Source organism: Hypanus sabinus, unplaced genomic scaffold, assembly GCF_030144855.1.
Source record: "Hypanus sabinus isolate sHypSab1 unplaced genomic scaffold, sHypSab1.hap1 scaffold_802, whole genome shotgun sequence".
Lineage (NCBI taxonomy): Eukaryota > Metazoa > Chordata > Chondrichthyes > Myliobatiformes > Dasyatidae > Hypanus > Hypanus sabinus.
The window spans coordinates 140,041-150,325 of NW_026781654.1; the positions used below are offsets into that span (position 1 = coordinate 140,041).

A 10,285-nucleotide genomic window follows, 5' to 3' on the forward strand; every position below is an offset into this window, starting at 1 on the left:
AGGGCTGTGCGGAGAGAGTGGGACAATGGGATTAGTTTGGGGACTGATACCGGGCTGTGGGGAGAGAGTGGGACAGTGGGATTAGTTTGGGGACAGACAGAGGACACTGGGGAGAGTGTGGGACAGTGGGATTAGTTTGGGGACAGACGCAGGACACTGGGGAGAGTGTGGGACAGTGGGATTAGTTTGGGGTCTGACACAGGGATGAGGGGAGATAGTGGGACAGTGTGATTGGGGACTGACACAGGGCTGTGGGGAGATAGTGGGGCAGTGGGATTAGTTTGGGGACTGACACAGGGCTGTGGTGAGAGAGTGGGACATTGGGATCAGTTTGGGGACGGACACAGGGGTGTGGGAGAGTGTGGGACAGTGGGATTAGTTTGGGGACCGATACAGGACTCTGGGGAGAGACTGGGACAGTGGGATTAGTTTGGGGACTGACAGAGGGCTGTGGGGAGAGAGTGGGAGACTGAAATTGTTTTGGGGACTGACACAGGGCTTTGGGGAGAGAGTGGGGCAGAGGGATTAGTTTGTGGACTGACAGAGGAATGTGGGGATAGTGTGTGACAGAGGGATTAGTTTGGGGACTGACGCAGGTCAGTGGGGAGAGAGTGGGGCAGAGGGATTAGTTTGGGGACTGACACAGGACTGTGGGGAGAGTGTGGGACAGTGCGATTAATTTGGGGACTGACACAGGACTGTGGGGACAGAGTGGGACAGTAGGATTAGTTTGGGGACTGACACAGTGCTGTGGGGAGACAGTGGGACAGGGGGATTATTTTGGTGACTGACACAGGGCTGTGGGGAGGCAGTGGGACAGGGGGATTAGATTGGGGACCGACACATGGCTGTGGGGAAACAGTGGGACAGGGGGATTATTTTGGGGACTGACACAGGGATGTGGGGAGACAGTGGGACAGTGGGATTAGTTTGGGGACAGACAGAGGACTCTGGCGAGAGTGTGGGACAGTGGGATTAGTTTGGGGAATGACACAGGACTCTGGGGAGAGTGTGGGACAGTGGGATTAGTTTGGGGACAGACAGAGGACTCTGGCGAGAGTGTGGGACAGTGGGATTAGTTTGGGGAATGACACAGGACTCTGGGGAGAGTGTGGGACAGTGGGATTAGTTTCGGGACTGACGGGGCAGTGGGCGAGAGTGGGTCGGTGGGATTAGTTTGGGGACTGACACAGGACTGTTCGGAGAGAGTGGGACTGTGGGATTAGTTTGGGGACAGAAACAGGTCTGTGGGGATAGAGTGGGACGGTGGGATTCGTTTGGGGACTGACACAGGGCTGTGGGGAGACAGTGGGACCGGGGGATTATTTTGGGGACTGATACAGGGATGTGGGCAGAGAGTGGGACAGTGGGATTAGTTTGGGGACTGATGTAGGGCTGTGGGGAGAGAGTGGGACAATGGGATTAGTTTGGGGACTGACACAGGGCAGTGGGGAGAGAGTGGGACAGTGGGATTAGTTTGGGGAGTGACACAGGGCAGTGGGGAGAGAGTGGGACAGTGGGATTAGTTTGGGGACGACTCAGGGCTGTGGGGAGAGAGTGGGATTAGTTTGGGGTCTGACGCAGGACTGTGGGGAGAGAGTGGGACAGTTGTATTAGTTTGGGGACTGACACAGGGCTGTGGGTAGGGAGTGGGACAGTGGGATTAGTTTGGGGACTGACACAGGACTCTGGGGAGAGAGTGGGACAGTGGGATTAGTTTGGGGACTGACACAGGGCTGTTGGAGAGTGTGGGACAGAGGGATTAGTTTGTGGACTGACACAGGGCTGTGGGGAGAGAGTGGGACAGTGGGATTAGTTTGGGGACTGACACAGGACTCTGGGGAGAGAGTGGGACAGTGGGATTAGTTTGGGGACTGACACAGGACTCTGGGGAGAGAGTGGGACAGTGGGATTAGTTTGTGGACTGACACAGGGCTGTGGGGAGAGAGTGGGACAGCGGGATTAGTTTGGGGACTGACACAGGGCAGTGGGGAGAGAGTGGGGCAGTGGGATTAGTTTGGGGAGTGACACAGGGCTGTGGGGACAGAGTGGGACAGTGGGATTAGTTTGTGGACTGACACAGGGTTGTGGGGAGAGAGTGGGACAGTGGGGTTAGTTTGGGGACTGACACAGGGCTGTTGGAGAGTGTGGGACAGAGGGATTAGTTTGGGGACTGACACAGGACTCTGGGGAGAGAGTGGGACAGTGGGATTAGTTTGGGGACTGACACAGGACTCTGGGGAGAGAGTGGGACAGTGGGATTAGTTTGTGGACTGACACAGGGCTGTGGGGAGAGAGTGGGACAGCGGGATTAGTTTGGGGACTGACACAGGGCAGTGGGGAGAGAGTGGGGCAGTGGGATTAGTTTGGGGAGTGACACAGGGCTGTGGGGACAGAGTGGGACAGTGGGATTAGTTTGTGGACTGACACAGGGTTGTGGGGAGAGAGTGGGACAGTGGGGTTAGTTTGGGGACTGACACAGGGCTGTTGGAGAGTGTGGGACAGAGGGATTAGTTTGGGGACTGACACAGGACTCTGGGGAGAGAGTGGTACAGTGGGATTAATTTGGGGTCTGACACAGGTCTGCGTGGAGAGAGTGGGACAGTGGGATTAGTTTGGGGACTGACGCAGGGCTGTAGGGAGAGAGTGGGACAGTGGGATTAATTTGGGGACTGACACAGGACTCTGGCGAGTGTGTGGGACAGTGGGATTAGTTTGGGGACTGACGCAGGGCTGTAGGGAGAGAGTGGGACAGTGGGATTAATTTGGGGACTGACACAGGACTGTGGGGAGAGAGTGGGACAGTGGGATTAATTTGGGTACTGATACAGGACTCTGGGGAGAGAGTGGGACAGTGGGATTAGTTTGGGGACTGACACAGTGCTGTGGGGAGAGAGTGGGACAGTGGGATTAGTTTGGGGACTGACACAGGGCTCTGGGGAGAGAGTGGGGCAGTGGGATTAGTTTGGGGACTGACACGGGGCTGTGCGAGAGTGAGGGACAGTGGGATTAGTTTGTGGACTGACACAGGACTCTGGGGAGAGAGTCGGACAGTGGGATTAGTTTGGGGAATGACACACGACTCTGGGGAGAGAGTGGGACAGTGAGATTAGTTTGGGGACTGACAGGACTGTGGGAGAGAGTGGGACAGTGGGATTAGTTTGTGGACTGACACAGGGCTGTGGGGAGAGAGTGGGACAGTGGGATCAGTTTGGGGACTGACACCGGACTGGGGAGAGAGTGGGACAGTGGGATTAGTTTGGGGACGACACAGGGCTGTGGGGAGAGAGTGGGACAGTGGGATTAGTTTCGGGAGTGACACAGGGCAGTGGGGAGAGAGTGGGACAGTGGGATTAGTTTCGGGAGTGACACAGGGCAGTGGGGAGAGAGTGGGACAGTGGGATTAGTTTGGGGACTGACAGAGGACTCTGGGGAGAGAGTGGGACAGTGGGATTAGTTTGGGGATTTACACAGGGCTGTGGGGACAGAGTGGGACAGTGGCATTAGTTTGGGGACTGACGGGGGCTGAGGGAGAGAGTGGGACAGTGGGATCAGTTTGGGGACTGACACAGGACTGTGGGGAGAGAGTGGGACAGTGGGATTAGTTTGGGGACTGACGGGGGCTGAGGGAGAGAGTGGGACAGTGGGATCAGTTTGGGGACTGACACAGGGCTGTGGGGAGAGTGTGGGACAGTGGGATTAGTTTGGGGACTGACGGGGGCTGAGGGAGAGAGTGGGACAGTGGGATCAGTTTGGGGACTGACACAGGACTGTGGGGAGAGAGTGGGACAGTGGGATTAGTTTGGGGACTGACGGGGGCTGAGGGAGAGAGTGGGACAGTGGGATCAGTTTGGGGACTGACACAGGACTGTGGGGAGAGAGTGGGACAGTGGGATTAGTTTGGGGACGGACGGGGGCTGAGGGAGAGAGTGGTACAGTGGATATCATTGTCATATGAGCTAATTGTGAATATTAACCTCCCAGCTGCAGTACCCAGTGCCCTGACCAGCGAGGGCCACCATGCCAAATTCCCTCTTTACCTATGATGGGTGACTCAAAGATCTGTCCAGTTGAAACCCCGACCCCTCTGTTCTCCAGCACGGAGGAGCAGGGAGCTGCATGTCAGGAGAGACTGGTTGGGTGGAATCGCCTGCCCCCTTGCTCAAAGCCAGCGTGCATCTGCCTGTTGGGAGTGAACGGGTTAAGATGCAGGGATCGGGGAGGCCTCCCCTCCCCGTTCAGGAGCAACGCAAGCCCAGATGTGCTCCCCGCCTCCCCGCAGACAGCTGTGTATGTTTGCACAGAGTCACATGCTTGTACATCAATCGGTCTGTACTGGTTCCTCAGCCAGTCCCTTTGGCCTGTGTTTGGCCCGTCTCCCTCCAAACCTTTCCTATCCGGCTGCCTGTTCGAGCATCTGTTCAACGTCGTTCCGCGACCTGCCTGAACCACTCCCTCTGCAGCTCGTTCCATATGCAGACCACACTCTGGGTAAAAAATTTGCCCTTAAGGGTCCCCTTTAAATCTCTCCCCTCTCAGTTTAAACCTGTGTCCTCTAGTTTTAGACTCCCCACCCACCACCCTGGGGAAAAAGACTGTGACCATCCACCCTCGTGGTTTTATAAACCTCCATATGGTCACCCCTCAGCCTCCATCACTCCAGGGAAAACAGTCCCAGCCTGTCCAGCCTCTCAATCCCTCCAGTCCCGGGAACGTCCGGTGAATCTTTCCCGCCCTCTCCCCGGTTTAATAACATCCTGGGGAGCTAGAAGTGCGGCCTCACTGACGTCTTGTATGGGTGTAACGGGACGTCCCAACTCCCTCCACTCCTGGGGTCAGACACAGAGTGAACCTCCCTCCACACCGTCCCATCACACACTCCCGGGGTCAGACACAGGGTGAAGCTCCCTCCACACCGTCCCATCACACACTCCCGGGGTCAGACACAGAGTGAAGCTCCCTCCACACCGTCCCATCACACACTCCCGGGGTCAGACACAGAGTGAAGCTCCCTCCACACCGTCCCATCACACACTCCCGGGGTCAGACACAGAGTGAAGCTCCCTCCAGACCGTCCCATCACACACTCCCGGGGTCAGTCACAGAGTGAAGCTCCCTCCACACTGTCCCATCACACACTCCCGGGGTCAGACACAGAGTGAAGCTCCCTTCACACCATCCCATCACACACTCCAGGGGTCAGACACAGAGTGAAGCTCCCTCCACACCGTCCCATCACACACTCCCGGGGTCAGACACAGGGTGAAGCTCCCTCCACACCGTCCCATCACACACTCCCGGGGTCAGACACAGAGTGAAGCTCCCTCCACACCGTCCCATCACACACTCCCGGGGTCAGACACAGAGTGAAGCTCCCTCCACACCGTCCTATCATACATTCCCGGGGTCAGTGACAGAGTGAAACTCCCTCCACACCGTCCCATCACACACTCCCGGGGTCAGACTCAGAGTGAATCTCCCTCCACACCGTCCCATCACACACTCCCGGGGTCAGACTCAGAGTGAAGCTCCCTCCACACTGTCCCATCACACACTCCCGGGGTCAGACACAGAGTGAAGCTCCCTCCACACCATCCCATCACACACTCCAGGGGTCAGACACAGAGTGAATCTCCCTCCACACCGTCCCATCACACACTCCCGGGGTCAGTCACAGAGTGAAGCTCCTTCCACACCGTCCCATCACACACTCCCGGGGTCAGACACAGAGTGAAGCTCCCTCCACACCGTCCCATCACACACTCCCGGGGTCAGGCACAGAGTGAAGCTCCCTCCACACCGTCCCATCACACACTCCCGGGGTCAGTCACAGAGTGAAGCTCCTTCCAAACGTCCATCATATTCTCTCGAAATCAGAGACAGAGTGAAGTTTCTTGTACACTGTCTCACCATTCTGGTATTTTCCAGATCTTTCTGCCAACAGGGAACCCCCCCACCCCCGGGTGTGACGATTATAGTTTTGGATAATTTTCAAAAAACTCACAACAGTTTACCCTGATTACCCTGTAGTTTCCTGACACTATTCCCCACACCATTAGTTCATACACCCCTCCCCATCTCCATAACCCTTTCCCCTTCTCCGTAACCCCCTCTCAGCTCGTAACCCCTCCCCATCTCCATAACGCCCTCTGAACTCATAAACCTTCCCCATCTCCATAACCCCCTCTGGCTGGTACACCCCTCCCCATCTCCATAACCCCCTCTCGGCTTGTAACCCCTCCCCATCTCCATAATCCCCTCTCGGCTCGTAACCCCTCCCCATCTCCATAACCCCCTCTCGGCTTGTAACCCCTCCCCATCTCCATAACCCCCTCTCGGCTCGTAACCCCTCCCCATCTCCATAACCCCCTCTCGGCTCGTAACCCCTCCCCATCTCCATAATCCCCTCCCGGCTCGTAACCCCTCCCCATCTCCATAACGCCCTCTGAACTCATAAACCTTCCCCATCTCCATAACCCCCTCTGGCTGGTACACCCCTCCCCATCTCCATAACCCCCTCTCGGCTTGTAACCCCTCCCCATCTCCATAATCCCCTCTCGGCTCGTAACCCCTCCCCATCTCCATAACCCCCTCTCGGCTCGTAACCCCTCCCCATCTCCATAATCCCCTCCCGGCTCGTAACCCCTCCCCATCTCTATAATCCCCTCTCGGCTCGTAACCCCTCCCCATCTCCACAACACCCTCCGGCTGGTACACCCCTCTCAATCTCCATAACCCCCTCTCGGCTCGTAACCCCTCCCCATCTCCATAATCCCCTCTCGGCTCGTAACCCCTCCCCATCACCATAATCCCCTCTCGGCTCGTAACCCCTCTCCATCTCCATAACCCCCTCTCGGCTCGTAACCCCTCCCCATCTCCATAACGCCCTCTGAACTCGTAACCCCTCCCCATCTCCATAACCCCCTCTGGCTGGTACACCCCTCCCCATCTCCATAACCCCCTCTCGGCTTGTAACCCCTCCCCATCTCCATAACGCCCTCTGAACTCATAAACCTTCCCCATCTCCATAACCCCCTCTGGCTGGTACACCCCTCCCCATCTCCATAACCCCCTCTCGGCTCGTAACCCCTCCCCATCTCCATAACCCTTTCCCCTTCTCCGTAACCCCCTCTCAGCTCGTAACCCCTCCCCATCTCCATAACCCCCTCTCGGCTCGTAACCCCTCCCCATCTCCATAACCCCCTCTCAGCTCGTAACCCCTCCCCATCTCCATAACCCCCTCTGGCTGGTACACCCCTCCCCATCTCCATAACCCCCTCTCGGCTTGTAACCCCTCCCCATCTCCATAACCCCCTCTAGGCTCGTAACCCCTCCCCATCTCCATAATCCCCTCTCGGCTCGTAACCCCTCCCCATCTCTATAATCCCCTCTCGGCTCGTAACCCCTCCCCATCTCCACAACACCCTCCGGCTGGTACACCCCTCTCAATCTCCATAACCCCCTCTCGGCTCGTAACCCCTCCCCATCTCCATAATCCCCTCTCGGCTCATAACCCCTCCCCATCTCTATAATCCCCTCTCGGCTCGTAACCCCTCCCCATCTCCACAACACCCTCCGGCTGGTACACCCCTCTCAATCTCCATAACCCCCTCTCGGCTCGTAACCCCTCCCCATCTCCATAATCCCCTCTCGGCTCGTAACCCCTCCCCATCTCCATAATCCCCTCTCGGCTCGTAACCCCTCCCCATCTCCATAATCCCCTCTTGGCTGGTAAACCCCTCCCCATCTCCAAAACCCCCTCTCGGCTCGTAAACCCCTCCCCATCTCCATAACACCCTCCGGCTGGTACACCCCTCCCCATCTCCATTACCCCCTCCGGCTGGTAAACCCCTCCCGATCCTAATAACCCTTTCCCCATCTCCGTAACCTTCTCTCGGCTCATATCCCCACCTCATCTCCATTACCCCCTCTGGCTGGTAAACCCCTCCCCATCTCCAAAACCCCCTCTCAGCTCGTAACCCCTCCCCATCTCCATAACCCCCTCTGAACTCATAAACTCTCCCCATCTCCAAAACCCCCTCTCGGCTCGTAACCCCTCCCCATCTCCATAACCCCCTCTCGGCTAGTAACCTTTCCCCATCTCCATAACCCCCTCTCGGCTCTTAACCCCTCCCCATCTCCATAACCCCCTCTCGGCTAGTAACCCTTCCCCATCTCCATAACCCCCTCTGGCTGGTACACCCCTCCCCAGCTCAATAACACCCCTCCCCATCTCCATAACGCCCTCTGAACTCATAAACCCTCCCCATCTCCATAACCCCCTCTAGCTGGTAAATCCCTCCCCATCTCCATAACCCCCTCTAGCTGGTAAATCCCTCCCCATCTCCATAACCCCCTCTGAACTCATAAACCCTCCCCATCTCCATAACCCCCTCTGGCTGGTACACCCCTCCACAGCTCCATAACGCCCTCTTGGCTCGTAACCCATCCCCATCTCCATAACCCCCTCTCGGCCCGTAAACCCTCCCCATCTCCATAACCCCCTCTCGGCTGGTAAACCCCTCCCCATCTCCATAACCCCCTCTCGGCTCGTAACCCCTCCCCATCTCCATAACCCCCTCTCGGCTCGTAACCCCTCCCCATCTTCATAACCCCCTCTCGGCTCGTAACCCCTCCCCATCTTCATAACCCCCTCTCGGCTCGTAAACCCCTCCCCATCTCCATAACCCCCTCTCGGCTCGTAAACCCCTCCCCATCTCCATAACCCCCTCTCGGCTCGTAACCCCTCCCCATCTCCATAACCCCCACTCGGCTCGTAACCCCTCCCCATCTCCATAACCCCCTCTCGGCTGGTACACCCCCTCCCCATCTCCACAACACCCTCCGGCTGGTACACCCCTCCCCACCTCCATAACCCCCTCTCGGCTCGTAAACCCTCCCCATCTCCAGAACCCTCTCTCCTCGTAAACCCTCCCCATCTCCATAACCCCCACCAACAGGTAAACCCCTCCCCATCCCTATAACTCCCTCCGACTGGTAAACCCCTCACCATCCCAATAACCCTTTCCCCAACTCCATAACCCCCTCTCGGCTCGTAACCCCTCCCCATCTCCATAACACCCGCTCCGCTCGTAGCACTCTCCGGCTGGTAAACCCCTCCCCATCTCCATAACCCCCTCTGGCTGGTACACCCCTCCCCATCTCCAAAACCCCCTCTGGCTGGTACACCCCTCCCCATCTCCATAACCCCCTCTGGCTGGTACACCCCTCCCCATCTCCATAACCCCCTCTGGCTGGTACACCCCTCCCCATCTCCATAACCCCCTCTGGCTGGTACACCCCTCCCCATCTCCAAAACCCCCTCTCAGCTCGTAACCCCTCCCCATCTCCATAACCCTCTCTGAACTCATAAACCCCTCCCCATCTCCGTAACCCCCACTGAATGGTACACCCCTCCCCATCTCCATAACCCCCTCTCGGCTCGTAACCCCTCCCCATCTCCGTAACCCCCTCTGGCTGGTACACCCCTCCCCATCTCTGTGACCCCTTCCTCTTCTCCACCGCTCCCCGTCTCTGTGACCCCTCCCTCCCTGCCTCTCGGTGGACCCAGATCTCGGAGACTGCCGCTCCCCCCGCTCCGGTGGGTCGCCCCTCGGGTCTAACCTCTGCTCTGAGGGAGCAAGCTGCCGATGTGGGGCGACTTCACAGACAGAAGGCGCAGCGTCGCTCTTATCTGAGTGCAAATCTGTTGCTGGGTTTTGTCTCCTGGGGGTTTTGCTTTGGACTGGAAGCCGGGACACGCTTGGAATGTGCTGTTTGGACGGCGGATCGCGCTCAACTCCAGCACCTCGATCCGGGCAGGCGGGGGCACTGTGTCGGCAGCGAGGAGGGAGGCGCCCAGGGTCTGGGAGTGCGAGAGAGAGAGCGAGGGGCAGAGTGAGGACTGAGTTAATGAGGGTCTGGGAGTGAGAGAGAGAGAGCGAGGGGCAGAGTGAGGACTGAGTTAATGAGGGTCTGGGAGTGCGAGAGAGAGAGTGAGGGGCAGAGTGAGGACTGAGTTAATGAGGGTCTGGGAGTGCGAGAGAGAGAGCGAGGGGCAGAGTGAGGACTGAGTTAACGAGGGTCTGGGAGTGAGAGAGGGAGGGGTAGTGAGGACAGGGCTGGAGTGAGAGAGAGGGGCAGAGTGAGGACAGTTAATGAGGGTCTGGGAGCGACAGCATGAGGGGTAGTGAGGACAGGGCTGGAGTGAGAGAGAGGGGCAGAGTGAGGACTGAGTTAACGAGGGTCTGGGAGCGAGGGGAGGTCAGGACAGCTGGTGAGGGCT

The 10,285-nt window shown here is 57.8% G+C and overlaps 1 protein-coding gene across 1 annotated transcript in view; it reads right to left on the reverse strand.

Annotated features, from left to right (window-relative positions):
• bgnb (biglycan b) overlaps nt 1–9,781 on the reverse strand; it is a 106,763-nt gene extending 96,982 nt beyond the window's left edge. The window contains exon 1 of the mRNA XM_059962807.1: nt 9,625–9,781. The gene's annotated coding sequence lies outside the window, so the exon portion shown is untranslated. The remainder of the gene's footprint in view (nt 1–9,624) is intronic.
• Nucleotides 9,782–10,285: the final 504 nt, after the last annotated feature.